The sequence below is a fragment of the Theropithecus gelada genome, chromosome 16 (assembly GCF_003255815.1).
Source record: "Theropithecus gelada isolate Dixy chromosome 16, Tgel_1.0, whole genome shotgun sequence".
NCBI classification, from domain to species: domain Eukaryota; kingdom Metazoa; phylum Chordata; class Mammalia; order Primates; family Cercopithecidae; genus Theropithecus; species Theropithecus gelada.
In genome coordinates, this window is record NC_037684.1 from 28487917 (window position 1) to 28506100 (window position 18184).

General features: G+C 49.7%; 1 pseudogene; it reads right to left on the reverse strand.

Moving 5' to 3' along the window:
* Positions 1 to 14629: 14629 nt before the first annotated feature.
* Positions 14630 to 15071, reverse strand: LOC112610071 (annotated as a pseudogene).
* Between the last annotated feature and the right edge of the window lie 3113 nt (positions 15072 to 18184).

An 18184-nucleotide genomic window follows, 5' to 3' on the forward strand; every position in this document is an offset into this window, starting at 1 on the left:
CCTGGCCTCAAGCGATTCTCCTGTCTCAGCCTCCCTGGTAGCTGGGACTACAGGCCTGTGCCACCAAGCCTGGCTGATTAAAAAAAATTTTTTTTTGGTAGAGACGAGATCTTGCTATGTTTCCCAGGCTGGTCTCCAACTCCTGGGCTCAAGTGGTCCTCCCAGTTCAGCCTCCCAAAGTGTTGGGATTACAGGTATGAGCCACTGCACACAGCCAAGACTTGCTTTTTTGTATTTTTCCTCCTATTTGAAAATTTAAAAGGATGGTCACCCTTCTCACCCCTGTCACCTCACTGAAGGCAGGCATACCTGTCTATACAAGTTTGTGTGAGAATGTAATTTTTGTAGATAAAGATAGATTCTCAGTAGACTTGGGAACTCAGTGGTAAGAACTCTACAGAAAAATTAAATCTTTGGACCAAAGTAAGGGACACTGTGCTGTGGCGAGAAGTCCCAGCCCAGCTCTGCTGTCCCTAGTTGCGTGACCTTGGGTAAATCCCCTTCTCTCTCTAGTTTTCAGTTTCCCCATCTGTAAACTGAAGTTGAGGTACCCCAGTTAGAGGAGTGGGTTGCAAAATGCCTTCCTTACAGTCTTAGAGAGGTGACAGTGAGAGCACTTGGAGGAGGTGAGGCCCAGTTAACCAAACCAAAGATGAAGCCACACCTTCATCTTTTCATATTTTGGGTTCTGTGTAAGACTTCATTAAACACAGGGATCCACTGCTTAGAGTTTTTAAATTCATGGGTAAATGATTGTTAAGGGCTCTTCAGGTTCTGACACTGTAATTCCAAATATGACTTTTCATGTATTGAGTTGGTTTAAATCAGGGTATGCCTGCAGTTTTGTCTTCCTTTCCCCCCACAGAGCCCAGCCAGGCTGCAGAGGAACTCAAGCCCATTGGGGCTGAACCCTGGTATATGGGGAGGCAGAGCAGGGCCGCAGATTCTTTTCATTCTTTATGTGACATCCCTTCCCCATCTTCTGGCCTAGTGGTATGGCCGGGGCTCTGCCAGCTCCCTAAGACATCCCCATTGCCCCTCTCTGGCACCAGTGGCTGCTGATGGCAGCTGCTGGAACTGGATCTTGTCCTTAGTTTCATGCCTACTGGAGACTTGATCAGCAAGACCTGGGCAAACATAATGAGCCCCTTGCTGCTTCCTCACCCCTAAACTCTCTAGCTCCCCACATCCTTCCTCTGTAGCCCACAGAATGGAAGTGGTAAAGTGGTCCTCCTATCTGACAGCAGAGGCCAGGGCTGGGCCTCTCTGTTCTCTCAGCTTTTCACACCAGGAAAGGGAGGCAGAACCAGACTGAGTATCTTGCTAGTCCTCAGGCTACTTGAATGGTCACCCCCAGTATGTTTTACTTGGTCACTGTGGAACACAGAAGGTCATCACCGAGGAACTTCTGTGTTGGAATCTTCTACCTTGGAAGAAGAATAAAAACGTACATCTCTGGAGTGTCTTCCCTCCATTATCCAACAGTTGTCCCCTCTGCTGCTATCTCCAAGGCAATCAGGGCCAGTTTATATCTGTAGGGGTCCCTTCACTGATGGTCTGAGACACCAGGCAGTTTGGAAAGGGGCGGAGTGGTGCTAGGAGCAAATTATTCACATGAAGAAAATAGAAAGTTAGATCTTTCTGTTTAGGATTGAAGAAAATAATGATGTTTCCCAAAGGCCTGCAGTTAAGTTCTGCTTATGTGGTTTTCTGTCTTCCTTCCTGATCATGAAAGGAGAGAAGCTACAGGAGCAGGAAGATGGGAACCCTGACTGATACACACTCTATTTCCAACAATAGTTTTGCTGATGATAGTTTGTTGAATGCCAATTATAACGTTATGCCAAACATAACGTTTCCCCTAATCTTTACAACAATCCTTCAAACTGAGGCAACTCAGGCTTGCAAGAGTTAGGCAATGTCCCCAAGATTGTGAATTTCTACTGATCTTTCAAGACACAGATCCAATGTCACTTCCTTTAAAAAAAAATTATTGACTTATTTATGAGATGGGGTCTTCTTATGTTGCTCAAGATGACCTCAAACTCCTGGGCTCAAGGATCCTCCTGTCTCAGCCTCCAGAGTAGCTGGGATTGTCACCCAACACACCCAGCTCAATATCACCTTCCTTTGAAGATTGCTCTAACCACCCTTGGTTTATCTTTGTTTTCTTGGCTTCCTGTGCATTTCTCTCTATTACACAGCGCTGTGTGTTAACCCACAAGTCTTCCACTTCAAACCACAAGCTATTCTAAAGGCAGGGATTTGCTTACTTCTTTGGTACCCTCAACACCTAGTACAATGCCCACCCATTGGAGGCCTTCTGTGAATGGTATTATTAGCACTATCATTGTCCACCTGGGGGCAGCACACCCAGCTACAGGCCCCTCGTGTAGGAAAGCCAGGTCTCTGGCCATGAGGCTGGGCTGTCAAACTCCTAAGTGAAGGGAAATGTCCACACAAGCCTCTGCTTATGCCCCGGTAGAAGCCAGGGATGACTGTATCAGCAGTTTGTTCCATCCTCTTGGGATTCAGTGGAAGGTACAGTACTCATTGCTGACATCAGCTGGGCTGTCCTTGTGGACACTGGGGCTATGAAGGAACATCTGTACCTTGGACTCAAAGACCCAGGGCTACGGTTTGAATGTGTCCCTCAAAAAGCATGTGTGGAAATTTAACACCCAATGCAACAGTGTTGGAAGGTGGGGCCTAATGGGAGGTTTGTAGGTCATGAACTCCCCCCTCATGAATGGATTAATTACAATTATAAAAGGAGTTGAGGCTGCAAGTGTGATGTCTTGCTCTCTTGCCCTTTTGCCTTCTGTCATGGGATGACACAGCATGAAGGCCCTCACCAGATGAAGGCCCCCTGATCTTGGACTTCCCAGTCTCTAGAACTATAAGAAATAAATCCATGTTTTAAATAAATTACCCAATCTCAGATATTCTGTTATAGCAGCATGAAACAGACTAAGACACCCAGTGAGAAAGCTGCAGGAAAGAAAACCCAGAAGGGGCAGAAGGGGTCAGTTGCAAGGGTCTCAGAGAAAGCTTCTCTTGAGTAGGGCTGCATCTCATAGGTAAAAGGGGAAAGGAATTCTCCACTAGAGCTAATGAACCCTGCTCCTAGCTGGGAAGTGGATAAAGTGTCAGCAGGGGTCTGATTGAGGAACCAGGTTATGTCTGTCCTCTGGAAGCGGAGGAAAAACAGTCACAGGGGACAGTGATAGAGTGTCTCTGTAGACACCTTCCTTCTTCTGTTACCAGGGGAACACCTGGAGGCAGAAGGTGCTAGGGGTAATGATGGTGGCATTAGAGGCAGTAGGGAGGAGGGAGAGCATCCACTTCTGCCAGAGAACTTTGAGAGAAGGGGAGCAGATGAAACAATGAGGGGAGTGGCAGGGTATGGCCAATGACTTAAATTATGAACAGATAGGTGAGAGAAGAGAGGGCAGGGGAGGTATCTGGCATCTGGAATTATTTATTCTGAGAAGAGAAAGACATTTTCTTCTTCTTCTTTTTTTTTTTTGAGACAGAGTCGCTCTGTCACCCAGGCTGGAGTGCAGTGTGTGATCTCAGCTCACTACAAGCTCCGCCTCCCTGGTTCATGCCATTCTCCTGCTTCAGCCTCCCAAGTAGCTGGGACTACAGGTGCCTGCCACCATGCCTGGCTAATTTTTTGTATTTTTTAGTAGAGACGGGATTTCACCATGTTGGCCAGGATGGTCTCGATCTCCCAACCTCATGATCTGCCTCCCAGAGTGCTGGGATTACAGGTGTGAGCCACCGCGCACGGTCGAGAAACACATTCTCATAGGCTTCACTGATATATGAGAATTGACATGTGTGGCTGGGCACGGTGCCCACGCTGAGTCAGGGAGCTCAGCTCCCTCCATGTCGACTGACATCTGGTCCCAGACGGGGCACCCCACAGTCACCGCCGGTGTGGGCTGAGCAATGGTGCATCAGTACAGCTGCCTTCCTGCCCACCAGGGTGCCATACTTGGAGAGGCCGGATCAGGAGAGCCAGGATCTCCACAGAGACAACACAGTGCAAAGGGAGGCCTGATCCAGCCCAGCCCCAGACTGTGGAGCCTGGGTCCTTCCCTGGGCACACATGGTTCCAGAGGTGAACACCCAGGCAAGACATGGGGAGGGGAGGGGAGAGCCATCCGCAGCTGGGCTGGCCAGGATCTGGTTTCATATCTCCAGGCCATCCTGCTCAGCTGCTTACCAGTTTTGTGACCACTTCCTGTTCCTCAGCTTCAGCTTGGCCATCTGTGAAATGGGGGAAGGCAACTCACTGAACTGTGAAGTCCCTTCCAGCTGTGGCAATCTAGGAATCTAGGACCTCCGGATGATTCCTTTTGCATGGTCCAAGGCCCCATGCTGGCATGGCTTCCAACGCTCCAGAGCCTGCAATGCTTCCAGGCCAATTGGCACCAACGGGAGCGCTTTCTCATTGTCCAAAGCCTAAGCAGGAGACAAGCCAAGTGAATGATGTTGGGCCCTATGAGCGTTCTGTCACCATTCCGAGAAGTGATGAGGCTAACCCAAGAGTGTACAGCTAGGGTTAGCCAAGACTTGTGCCAAATACAATTACTGCCTCCTACAATTTTAGCCTTCTTTGACCGGGAGCTATGGACTCAGAACTCGAGAAAGATGGGGGTAGGGGCAGAAGAAGAAAGTGCAACCTGGGAAAATCTTGCAGAGAACATTTGCAAAAGCAATGACACACAGGGGACTCTGAGCAGAGAGAGAGCCAGAGATTGGGCTGGGAAATCGTTTGCCCTGCTTCCCCTGATGCTTGTTGAGTCAAAGGGCAGGTGGCCTGACAGATCAGAGATCCAGAATCAGAGCAGACACCCTGTCCAAATTTCCTAGAGGGCCTCCAGGCCCTGACTCCTGCTTCCCCAACCCTGGGGAAAAAAGTGCCACCTTCCCCTTAGGAAATCCTAAAGAGACCAAGGGAGCTCTGAACGCAGAGAGTCCTCCAAAAGGGCTTTAGGCTTAGAGACGCCCCCACAGAGGGGGCATAAGACTTTAGATTCGGTAAGCCCCTAGAGTTTGCTGGACCTTCAGAGTGATGTCCAACACCCATGCACACAGGGACTTACCCCCCAGCTGCATGCCTCCCCCTTTTCCCCACCAGCAGTAGGAGCTCACAGATAGCATCAGTCATGCCTTCTGCATATGCCCAGACTCTCTTCTGTCCCCATCATTCCATCGCCAGAGCCAGGATCCTTCATGCCAGCGTCTATGCCTCATCTTTTCTCTCCTCCTTACCCCTGCCCACTTCCTCTTCTCCCTTCCCAGAAGAACATCCTGGCCTGAGGGGCCTCTCAAGATTGGTGGTGACCAGACATCCCAGTCCCACTTGGAAAAGTAGGGAAGGGCCTCCAGGAAAGGTGAGGGGATTACAAGAGAGGAAAGGCATGCCTCCATTTCCTCATCTGCGGAATACGCTGTGCATGGGATTGTTATGAGAAACTGTACAGAGTGGGTGGTAAGAGTGCCTGCTTCCGATTATGTCTCATTTAATAAATACATATGGAAAAACATAATGGGAAACCACTCCATACCCACCAAATGGGTAAAAAATTAAAATACTGACGATACCAGAATGTGGAGTAAGGGGATTCTCATATAATGCTGGTAAGAAAACAAATTTGTACAACCACTGAGAAGCAACCAATAATTCCACCCCTAGATATATACCCAGCAGAAATGTGTGTGTGTGTGTGTGTGTGTATTCCAAAACATATGTTCAAGAGTGTCATAGCAGCACTCTTCAGAATAGCCAAAAAAGGAACCAATAGTAGAATAGTTAAGTCTCGACTTGAATATGCTGTTGATACATCCAACAATATAGACAAATCATATGTTAGCAAAAGATTACTACTGTATCACTCTATATAATCTCAAAAACAGGCAAAACTAATGCTACGGTTTGAATGTCTCCTCCAAAACTCATGTTGAAATGTAATCACCGTTGTGACAGTATTAAGAAGTGGGGCCTTTAAGAGATGATTAGGTCATGGGGGCTCTACTCTCATGAATGGATTCATACTGTTATCACAGGAGTGGGTTAGTTATCACAGGAGTGGGCTCCTGATAAAAGGATGAAGTTTACACCGTAATCTCAGCACTTTGGCAGGCCAAGACAGGAGGATCACTTGAGCCCAAGAGCTTGAGACCATCCTGGGAAACATGACGAAACCCAGTCCCTACAAAAAATACAAAAATTAGCTGGGTGTGGTGGTGTGCACCTATAGTCCTAGCTACTCAGGAGGCTGAGGTGGGGGAATCACCACCTGAGCCTGAGGAGGTGGAGGCTGTAGTGAGCTGTGATTGCACCACCGCACTCCAGCCTGGGCAACAGAGTAAGACCTGGTCTCAAAAAAACAAAAAGGTGCTGGGCGCAGAGGCTTATGCCTGTAATCCCAGCACTTTGGGAGGCTGAGGCGGGTGGATCAGCTGAGGTCAGGAGTTCGAGACCAGCCTGGCCAACATGGCGAAACCCGTCTCTACTAAAAGTACAAAAATTAGCCAGGCATGGTGGCACATGCCTGTAGTCCCAGCTGCTTGGGAGGCTGAGGCAGGAGGATCACTTGAATCCTAGAGATGGAGGTTGCAGTGAGCTGAGATCATGCCACTGCACTCTAGCCTGGGTGACAGCAAGATTCCATCTCAAAAAGAAAAAAAAAAAAAAGATGAAGTTTGGCCTCCTTCTCTGTCTCACACACTTCTTGCTTCTGCCCTTCTGCCTTCCACCATGGGAGGACCCTTGCCAGATCCCGGTCCAATGCTCTTGGACTTTGCAGCCTCCAAAACCATATGCCAAATAAACTTTTATTGTTTATAAATTACCCAGTCTGTGGTATTCTGTTATAAGAGTAGAAAACAGACTAAGACAACTAATCTATGTTTTTAGAAATCAGGATAAAGTTTACATGTGGGGAGAGGAGTGGAGGTAGCCTTTTGGGGTACAGGTAGTATTATTTAGTTACAACCTCACTAAGTGAACATTTATTAAGCTAGACATTTCTCATTTCTGCACTTTTCTGTATGCATGTTATACTTCCATTTTTACTGGAAAAAAAAAAGGCTTTTCCTGTTTATGTTTTTCAAAGAGTGCTGGCTCTCAAGTCAGCCTGCCTGGGCTGCATTCCTGGCAGCAGAAACTGGGATAAGTTAGCCTGTGCCTCAGTGTCCTCATTCTTTGTATTAAATGAATATTATTATAGTGTGGCTATGATGACTAAATGAATGAATCTGCATAAAACATTGAGAGTGCTGCCTGCCAAACATTAAGTGCCCAATGAGTGTTAGTTATTAGCCATGACCAGCCAAGTGAGTGAGATTAAGAGCCTGGAGCCAAAAGTCCTGCACTGAATCCTGGATTTGCCATTTACTAGCTCTGTGACTTTGGCAAAGTGGCATCCTCCCTCTTATCCTCAAATGCCCTCAGTTGTAAGAGAGATAATGCCAGCCCAACCCAATAGGGCTGTGCAGAAACCTACTTAGACAATGTGCGTAAAGCACTAAACACAGTGCCTGGCATGGAGTAAGGCTCAATGCCTGTTATTATGATCATTGATCACCATGGTAACCCTATAAACCCATTTTATAGATGGGGCTCGAGGTAGTAAAAACATGGGCTTAAGGTCACATGCAACTAAATGTCATTCAAACTTATTTTTAGGACAACAGAGCCTGTGTTCCATTCACACCCAGCCTCTAATTGGCACCTCCCCCTCCCCACCTCCAGAGGCAGCAGAGCCTTGGAGACTTTTCTCCCAAATCAGCACCTTTTCCTCCTGTCCAGTGGTCCTGCTACCCACTGAAGCCCTTGTCTTTCCAACTCCAGTTGCCAGATTCTGTGTGCCCAGAGGGGGTTGTGTCTTCCCTGCTGGCCCAGCTGTAGCACCAACCTAAGAGTTCTGGTGCCCTCAGTCAGGGTGCATCCCGGGCCCCAGATCTAACCTCAGCTGTGGGAGGAGAGGATCCCAGAGGGAAGCCACAGTGCCCAGCAAGCTTCCCATACCAGGGGCCTCTATCACTGCAGTCTCCTTTTGTCTTTGGTCTGAGAGAGGTAAAGATGACTGGTGACGGCTGGGGAGAACTTGACGGTAGAGGAACAGGGCTGGGTAGGCCCAGCAACAAGGCCTATCACGCCTGGAACTCCTAATCCACAGAGCCTCCGTGTCCTCTCCTGAAGCCTGGATTCACTCCCTTGGCCTGCACCATTTTCAGAGACTTGATGTTTGGAGCCAGTCATCTTTGAGATCTGTGCAGGCTGTTCCTTACCCCCACCCAGTCATGATGATCTAAAGAGCAGCAGAAGCTGGGCCCCAAGCCAGGGAAAGCCAGACAGCCTGAAATGGAAAAGAGCTTTGCTCCCAGCTTGGGATGCACAAACTGTGGGGCAGTCTGCACTGGTCCTGCAGTCTGAGCCAAGGGTTCAGATCCCAGTTCTGCCCTTATTAGCTGTGGGCTTGTCTCTTCACCACTGTGAACCTCAGTTTCCTTATCTGCAAACTGGAGATGCTATTCCCTACTTCACTCCGGCAGGCTGTTAAGGAAGATCAAATGAGGCTGTCTATAAAAATGACAGGCTTGTATACCAGAAAGCAGGTTACAAATTGATAGTGTCCTTATTATGACCCTCTTGGATCTTTTTTGATGCTAAAATTCTATGATGATTTGGAGTGAAAGGATAGAGAGAAGAAGAGGGAGTACTAGCAAGCGAAAAACCAAGAGAGGGAGGGGCTGAAACAGGGAACAGGACAGGGAGACGGAAAGGCAGAGAAGGATGAATAGATGTGATGAAATGAAAAACTTGGAGAGATGGGAGAGATTTAGAAACAGATATGAAATCAAAGATCCCGGTCCAAACCCTTCCTCTTCATTCATTTGTTCATTCCTCAGAGGAAAGAATGAGGTAGTAGCTGTCAAGCTAGACCAAGTCTCAGAGCCCACATCTACCCATCAGACTTGCTCCCAGCATCACCCAATGGACTGGAGGATGGGTTTCTGCAGTTCCTCAAGTCAGACCCCTGGGTTCTGAGTCCAAAGTCCGAGGCGGGGGTCAGCTACTTGGAATGCTGGTCCCCTGCCCCCACTCCCACCCTGACTCCCACTAATGAATGGGAGTTTCATTAGGCTCTTTCAGGCCACACTGATGTGTACCCCTCAGTATCTGGCTCCTATACAGGCAAACAAGTAAGCAGGCATGGGATAGAGGAGGGAGAGAAGGTGTAGAGCCTGAAAAGGTGAGATGGTCAGGGAAACAGATGGATGCCGGGTAGAGGCACACAGCACTCTACCCCATCCTACTCCTCTCTTCTTTGGCCCCACCCTAGTGCCTCCCAAGGACCTCATGTGGAATGTCAGAGCTAGGGAGAAAGTGACAGGTTCAGGTGACCCTATTCCCCACCACATTAGGAGGCATCGCTGGCTTTCTCACCGCATCCCCCAGGTCAGCTTGCTGCCCCATTGCAGTCATCTATGGTTACACCTCTCTCTGGGCCTTAGTTTTCCCATTTGTACAATGGGGAGGTGGGACTTAGTAATCTAAAAGCCAGCCTGATTCTAACCTCTCTTCCATGCCTATCTCATCCTGCTCCCAACTCACCTTCTGGATATGCCTGCCCTGCTGGGCCCCCTGAATATCAATAAGTGCCACCTTGGGTGAGAAATCTCTGGGCCTTTGGGATGCCCTGGGTTGGCAGTGGAGGGGAGGTGGGTGAACAAACGGAAGACTAAGGAGCTGGAGTGAGACAGAAAACCCTCTCCTCCCTGCTTCCATCTCTACTGCTTGCCCCATTTGTTCCAGCAGGGAAAGCAGGGGCAGAGGAGTGCCCCAGGACAAAATGGGCCCCTGGCTTTCCTGGTGAAAGGGAGCTTTAGGGAACCCAAGATCCCCTGCTCCTTAGGAACTCCTCAGGGGACCCCCAGACCCTCCTCAGAGACCCTGGCCTCCCAGTACCCTCTGTGGCCCCCGATTAGCACTATCTTTGGAGGGAGCAGCTAGACCAGAGCTGAGGGTGGGTGGTATGCAGTTGGTAGGAAGTGGGTGGTGAGTTGACAGTGGGCAGACAAATGGGTGGATGGTGAGTGGGTGGGGAGGAGGGTGAATGGTGGATGGGGCTGAATGAATAGTGGGTGGGTAATAAGTAGGTGGTGGGTGAATGACAGGTGATGGCATTATTTGGGTAGAAGGGTGGTTGAAGGTCCTGTGAATTAAGGGTCTGGGGTAAAGGTGGTGACAGGAGTCTCAAGCTAAGAAACCATATTGTCTCTAACTATAGAGACAATCTCTATATTTACACTCAAGTGCTGGGATAGGTCCTGGAACCCAGTAGCCCCACCCCCAGGACCATCTTGGATTTCCCTAAGTGATCTCAGGGCCATGGGCCCTTTCCTGTGTGCATGCTCTAGTCCCAGCAGGGTTCCCAGGCTTGGCCCCACTGACTGCCCCTATAAGAGACTCCCAACTTCGAATACACACCCCTACTTCTGTGGTTCACATCCACCGCTCCGGCCTCTTCTTCCAGTTGCAAGGTAGAATTGGGCCTCTGGACCTCCTGGCAGCCCAGGATCTCTATGACCCCTAGGACCTTAGGTCTACTCTGGCCATGAGGGCCCCAGGACCACCCTGGATGCCCAGGAACTTAGGGGCTGCCAGTAACCCTGTGGACACTGGGCCTTTCAGGGTTGCCCAGCCCAGACAAGCTCCTAAGAATCCATGGAGTTCAAGGACCAGTGAAGCCTCTGGGCCAGGGTTTCCTCAAGGACAACCAGGCCAGCCAGGTCTATAGGTGAGAAGAAGCCACCTACCCTGCCAACCCACTCCTCTGTCCCAAGCCCTCCTGAAACCTTGACATCCCCCTTTTAACTTCTCTCAGGTGACTGCTCACTTATCACTGAGCTTTTTAGCCACCCTTTCTCTAGATGTCCGATTGCCACAACTGGAGTATGGGTTAAGAGACACTGACGGCCGGGCGCGGTGCCTCACACCTGTAATCCCAGCACTTTGGGAGGCTGAGGCGGGAGGATCATGAGGTCAGGAGATCGAGACCATCCTGGCGAACATGGTAAAACCCCATCTCTACTAAAAATACAAAAAATTAGCTGGGCATGGTGGCACATGCCTGTAGTCGCAGCTATTTGGGAGGCTGAGACATGAGAATAGCTTGAACTTGGGAGGCAGAGGTTGCAGTTCATGCCACCACTGGACTCCAGCCTGGGCGACAGAGTGAGACTCCGTCTCAAAAAAAAAAAAAAAAAAAAAAAGATTTAACAACTGCGTCTTTCTTTCTTCCCCTTCCCTTTGTTTCTTCAGTCTCTTCCTTCCTTCTCTTTCTTTAGCACCCCATCCCCCATCCTTCCCTACATGTTTTCCTACAACAAATGCTGCCTACTTGGTTGACACTGTGTCCTACACAACCCTGTGTGGTCAGAAACTGAAGCTTAATAGATGCTCAGTAATGCCTATTGGCTCACTGAGCCTGTACCTCACTCCCCTAGGATCTCCCCCTGGGGGGTTCTCCAGGGGCTGGAGAGCTCATCTTATCCAGTATTCTACCCCCCTTCCAAATATAGGGTAGAAGAGAGAGCAAGGCTTGCATAGTGGGAGAGGCTTGGAGGGGCCTCCTGGAGCCTCTAGTCCATCTGAAAAGGTGATCTATGCTCAGGTGGGTCTCCCTGAGAGAACAGAAGAGGCCTGTGTCCCTTTCTTCATGGCTGCCCTTTCCTCTTTCTCTTTTACCTCCTTGTGATGGTTAGTACTGAGTGTCAACTTGATTGGATTGAAAGATGCAAAGTATTGATCCTGGGTATGTCCGTGAGGGTGTTGCCAAAGGAGATTAACATTTGAGTCAGTGGGCTGGGAAAGGCAGACCCACCCTTAATCTGGGTGGACACAATCTAATCAACTGCCAGTGCGGCTAGGATAAAAGCAGGCAGAAGAATGTGAAAATACTAGACTGGCTTAGCCTCCCAGCCTACATCTTTCTCCCAGGCTGGATGCTTCCTGCCCTCAAACATTGGACTCCAAGTTCTTCAGCTTTGGGACTCGAACTGACTTCCTTTCTCCTCAGCTTGCAGATGGACTATTGTGGGACCTTGTGATCATGTGAGTTTAATATTCCTTAATAAACTCATATATATATATAAAATATATGATATATATATCTGATATTATATATGATTGATATATGATATATGATATATATAACATATATATAATATATACCATTAAGGATTAATTCCCTTGGCTTTGAGGAAGCAGTGTGTACAGTAGAACATCCAATAGATCAGGAATTGAGATCTTACACGTCAATTTTTTTTTTTTTTTTGAGACGGAGTCTCACTCTATCACCCAGGCTGGAGTGCGATCTTGGCTCCCTGCAAGCTCTGCCTCCTGGGTTCACGCCATTCTCCTGCCTCGGCCTCCCGAGTAGCTGGGATTACAGGTGCCCACCACCATGCCCGGCTAATTTCTTGTATTTTTAGTAGAGATGGGGTTTCACCCTGTTAGCCAGGATGGTCTTGATCTCCTGACCTCGTGATCCACCTTCCTCGGCCTCCCAAAGTGCTGGGATTACAGGCGTGAGCCACTGCACTCGGCCACTCTGCCTCCAGGTTCACGCCATTCTACTGTCCTGTCTCAGCCTCTTGAGAAGCTGGGACTACAGGCGTCTGCCACCATGCCCGGCTAATTATTTGTAATTTTAGTAGAGACGGGGTTTCACCATGTTAGCCAGGATGGTCTCGATCTCCTGACCTCAAGTGATCCACTTGCCTGGGCCTCCTAAAGTGCTGGGATTACAGGCATGAGCCACCACGCCTGGCTTAACTTTCATTATTACATAAGGTTTGCCTACTCAATCAGACAAGATGATCCCTAGGGCAAGCCCATTAACTCAGGGGTTCCCTCAGGGCAGAACTGTGTCTTTCCCCCTGAGAACTGAGCTTGCTTTTTTCCTATCTATTCTGTCTCTCTCTTTTTTTTTTTTTTTTTGAGACGGAGTCTTGCTCTGTTGCCCAGGCTGCAGTGCAGTGGTGCTCTCTCTGCTCACTGCAACCTCTGCTGCTCAGGTTCAAGCAATTTTTGTGCCTCAGCCTCCTGAGTAGCTGAGATTATAGGCACCTGCCACCATGCTTGACTAATTTTTGTATTTTTAGTAGAGATGGGATTTCACCATATTGGCCAGGCTGGTCTCGAACCCCTAACCTCAAATGATCCGCCCGCCTTGGCCTCCCAAAGTGCTGGGATTACAGGCGTGAGCCACCTCACCCGGCCTCTTCCTATCTATTCTCTAAGACGCCCAGCCTGAACGCTGCAGAGGTTGGAAATTGTACAAACAAGGAAGCCAGTGAGACCTTCTAAGTAACAAGCTGGCTAGGGTGGGAGGTAGAGGAGGCTGGGAGGGAGTAGTCATTTTCTTCATCCATTCATCAGGAGGAGTGTCTTCCCAGTCCTTAGGGTACCCAGGAGGCAGGGGCAGACAATGATGCTGTGGGAGAGGAGGTTTCATTTTCTGGTAGAGCCCTGGGCTGAGAAAGATGTCAGGGAAGGAGGGCCAGATTTCTGCCTTGGAGAGGGTCCTAGTCAGAGCTCCCAAAGTGCTGGGATTACAGGCGTGAGCCACTGCGCCTGGCTGCTCTTTTTAGAAACAATTTTATATTTTATTTTTAAAAGACCAGGTCTCTTTCTGTTCTCCAGGCTGGGATGCAGTGGCACTCATAGTTCACTGCAGCCTTGAACCCTTGGGCTCAAGGGATCCTCCTGCTTCAGCCTCCTGAATAGCTAGGACTATAGGCACATGCTACCATAGCTGGCTAATTTTTTTTTTTTTTGAGACAGGGTTTCACTCTGTTGCCCAGGCTGGAGTGCAGTAAGCTATCTTGGCTCACTGCAACCTTGACTTCCTGGGCTCAAGTGATTCTGCTACCTCAGCCTCCCGAGTAGCTAGGACCATAGGTGCATGCCACCACGCCTGACTAGATTTTGTATTTTTTTTTGCAGAGACAATGTTTTGCCATGTTGCCCAGGCTGGCCTTGAACTCCTGTGCTCAAGCAATCCACCTGCCTTGGCCTCCCAAAGTGCTGGGATTACAGATGTGAGCCACCGTGCCTGGCCCCATGCTCTTTATATAGCCTCTCCCAGACACGACACTTGCAGGCTGAAGGCGGACACTAAATCCAGTCTTCCGAGAGCCTCTAGTTCAGTGGGGGAGACACAGGTCTTGCCACCAGGGACTCTTAGCCATGTGGAGAAGTTACAGTTCCCAGCAGAAGAGGGGTAGGAGGGAGCAAACACTTGGTGCTTACTACGTGCCAGGCACTTTCGATAGGTCTCTCTCTCTTTCTTGCTGCAAAGTCCCATTTTCCAGATAAGGCCTAAAGCTCAGAGAGCTAAAGCAACTTGTTTTAGGTTTCCTAGTGAGCCCAGTGAGCCTAGTGAGCACAGCTGGGGTCAGAATCCAGGTCATCCTGACGCTCGCACTGTGCTGATTCTTGTAGCACGGAGGGCCATTGGCTCAAGGATCATCTCTCTCTTTTAATTTTTTTATGGTGAAAAGATACACATATATTTAGAATTAGCCAGCTGGATTCAGTTTAGATGATCCCAATTTTGTTGGCAACATCCAAAGCATCGTAATCAGGAGCCAGTCCAACATATGCCTTCTCTCCATCAGGCTGAATCAGGGTGTTGACCTGGGCCACATCAATGTCATAGAGCTTCTTCATAGCCTGTTTGATCTGGTGCTTGTTGGTTTTAACATCCACAATGAACACAAGTGTGTTGTTGTCTTCTATCTTCATGGCGGACTCAGTGGTCAGCAGAAACTTGGTGATGGCATAGTAGTCAAGCTTGTTTCTCCTGGGGGAGTCTTCCGAGGATATTTGGGCTGCCTCTGGAGTTGCAGTGTCTTAGGCCACCGCAAGGTGGGTGACCTGCGGATCTTTTTTTTGTGTGGCTGTGGACACCTTTCAACACTACCTTCTTAAGTTCGGCTTTAGAAGGGGCAGGAGCTTCCTTCTTCGCCTTCAGTGCCATCTTGTGAAAAAGGATCATCTCTAATGAAGGCTTTCAGCCTGTATGCCCTGAATGTAGAACTGACCACCTGTGGCTCTGGATCCCCACTGTGCCCCATATGAACATCTCCCAGGGCACCTGCACACTTCTCAGATTTATTTTATTTACATACTATCTTCCCTCATTAGGCAGTGAGCTCCTTGAGGACAGGGGATGATCTTGGTCATCTCTGCATCCCTGGTATGTAGCATAAAGCCTGTGCATATTAGGTATTCAGTAAATGTGTGTTGCATGAATGGTGGGAGGAGCTTGGAAGGCCTCTTCCTGTGCATCTTCCTGCCTCCTTGGAATTAACCCAATGATGAGGGGTAGAGGGACACCAGAGGATGGACTGAGGGGCTGGGGTTGAGGTGTGGGAATGTCTTGTCTGGCAGCCTTTCCAGATTCCCACACTCACCTGCACTCACGCTTCATCCCAGGCATGCTGCATGACATTGTCCAGCCTCTCCTGCACTCCTGCCTCCATGTCCCGGCACCTTTTCTCCTCTTGGGTTTGCTGACCAGGGGACATGTCTGGCATTGGGAGCAGAACTATTCTTTTCCATTCTATTTTATTCTCACAAGAGCTTCATGAGGTAGGATGGGTGGAGATGCTCTGCCTTCATGTTACAGCTAAGATGAGTCAAACTCCAAGTTCACACAAGTTGGTGGTAGAACAGGGTCCAGTGATGATGGGGTGGGGGCAGTTTTCTTTCCTTTTCTTCTTTTCTCTTTTCTTTCTTTCTTTTTTTTTCTTTTTTGAAATGGAGTCTTGCTCTGTCGACCAGGCTGGAGTGCAGTGGCGCAATCTCAGCTCACTGCAACTTCCGCCTTCCAGGTTCAAGCGATTCTCGTGCCTCAGCCTCCCCAGTAGCTGGGACTACAGGCGCGTGCCACCACGCCCGGCTAATTTTTTGTGTCTTTAGTAGAGATGAGGTTTCACCATGTTAGCTACGATGGTCTCGATCTCCTTACCTCATGATGCGCCTGCCTTGGCCTCCCAAAGTGCTAGAATTACAAGCGTGAGCCACCGTGCCTGGCCTGGGGGCAGTTTTCTGAATCAGGCACAGGCTGGGCTTCCCCAGGGACTTGAGGAAGCTGGTTCTGTTTGCCCTTCTCCAAGGCATATGGGGCAAAAGGGTCCCCACTTCATCTCTGAGATGGAATGGAGAGAACCCCAGAATCTTGGCCCCATCACTTTCCAGCCCTTCTGCAGTCTTGATGGTTGCCAGTAGGTGCCGTCAGTTTGCAACTTTTTGGTCTGTCCTGCAGGTCCGGCTGCCAGTCCCAATCTCCCTGCAATCATCTCTCAGTCTGCACTTGCAGGAAGTAGGAGGTAGCCCAACCCCCATGAGGCTGAAAGACTCCTGTCCTGGGGAAGCAGGAAGGGGGTCTCTGAACTGCATTTCAGCTTGGTTGACCTGCAGCTTTCCAGGCCAAGACAAAAACAAACAAACAAACAAACCAACCACAGTGGGTTACTGATTATTCCTGGACAGGTACCCTTATCCTGAAACCAGCTCCAGTACAGCAGAAACCTTTGTAGGGGAGGATGGGTGGGAATTAGGGGGGTCCTGAAAGGGAACCTAGGAGATGGATCTTTGCTCCAAATGCTACTGCAGGGCTCTTCTCAATTTGGGCAGGATTGGGCAAGGTTGGGGGAATAGGGGCATCAATAGGACTTCACAGAGGGTCAAGCCAGGCCCAACACTAGCCCAAGTAGCAACACTGGGTGAATTAAAAAAGCATCCCTTCCTTAAAATTCTTTTTTTTTTTTTTTTTTTTTTTGAGGAGTCTTGCTCTGTCACCCGGGCTGGAGTGCAGTGGTGCGATCTCAGCTCACTATAACCTCCTCCTCCTGGGGTTCAAGCGATTCTCCTGCCTCAGTCTCCCAAGTAGCTGGGATTACAGGCATGTGCCAGCATGCCTAGCTAATTTTTGTATTTTTAGTAGAGATGAGGTTTCACCATGTTGGCCAGACTGGTCTTGAACTCCTGACCTCAGGTGATCTGCCCACCTTGGCTTCCCAAAGGGCTAGGATTATAGGCATGAGCCACCACACCCGACCTTCTTTTACCTTCCTTCCTTCCTTCCTTCCCTCCCTCCCTCCCTCTGTTTCTTTCTTTCTTGACAGAGTTTCCTTCTTTCACCTAGGCTGGTGTGCAGTGGCATAATTCTAGCTCACTGCAGCCTCCAACTCCTCGGCTCAAGTGATTCTCCTGCCTCAGGCTCCCGAGTACCAGGGACCACAGGCGAACGCCACCACACCCGGCTAATTTTACAATTTTTTTTTATAGAGACAAGGTCTCACTACATTGCCCAGACTGGTCTTGAACTCCTGGGCTCAAGTGATCCTCCCGCCTCAGCCTCCAAAATGCAGGGACTACAGGTGTGAGCCACTGCTGCAGGCCCCTCAAAAATCCTTCACTGCCATCTGGTAAATAATCACAACAGCTCTACAAATACATAATGACTACAAGGAATGGGGCCCCACTAGAGTTGTTCAACGCAAAACTTGCACACTGCAAATGGCAATCTCCCAGGCCTGCCTCCCTCCACGAGTGGGTCTGAGTGGGCCTGAGAGGCGAACATTCAGGAAGGAGGAAGAGGCTCGGTAGCACCTCCCTCCCCGGGAGTTCCGCTGATTCCATCCTGGGGAAGCAGAGTGGACCAGGGCCCAGATGAGCCCTGGGGAGATTGCGGGGGTGGGAGAGGTTGCAAGGGGCAAGTGGGAAGAAGCCTGTTAACGTTTTAGGGCCACCAAGCCTTTCTGTGCCCCAAGCTAAGTGCCTGTACGCTTTACCGCACCTCACAAGGCTTGGTCTCCAGCGGTTGAGGCTGAAAGCACCGGGGTGGGGTGGAAAGGGTTCTGTCCAGGGAGACCAGATCCGCAGAGCCGAGTTCGGGCTAGGAGGTCCCTTTCTCGGTGGGAGACTGAGGCCGCCTTGGCGGGGCGGGACAAGACTCCTCCGAGGTCGGGAGAGGGGGCCCCGCAGCAGCCCCTTGGCTTCCCTTCTCCCTTGCCTCCCCTCCGGGGCTCCGGTTCAGAGGCGCTCTGGGCGCCTGCCACGGCTTCCAAACTGCGCCGCTTCCTT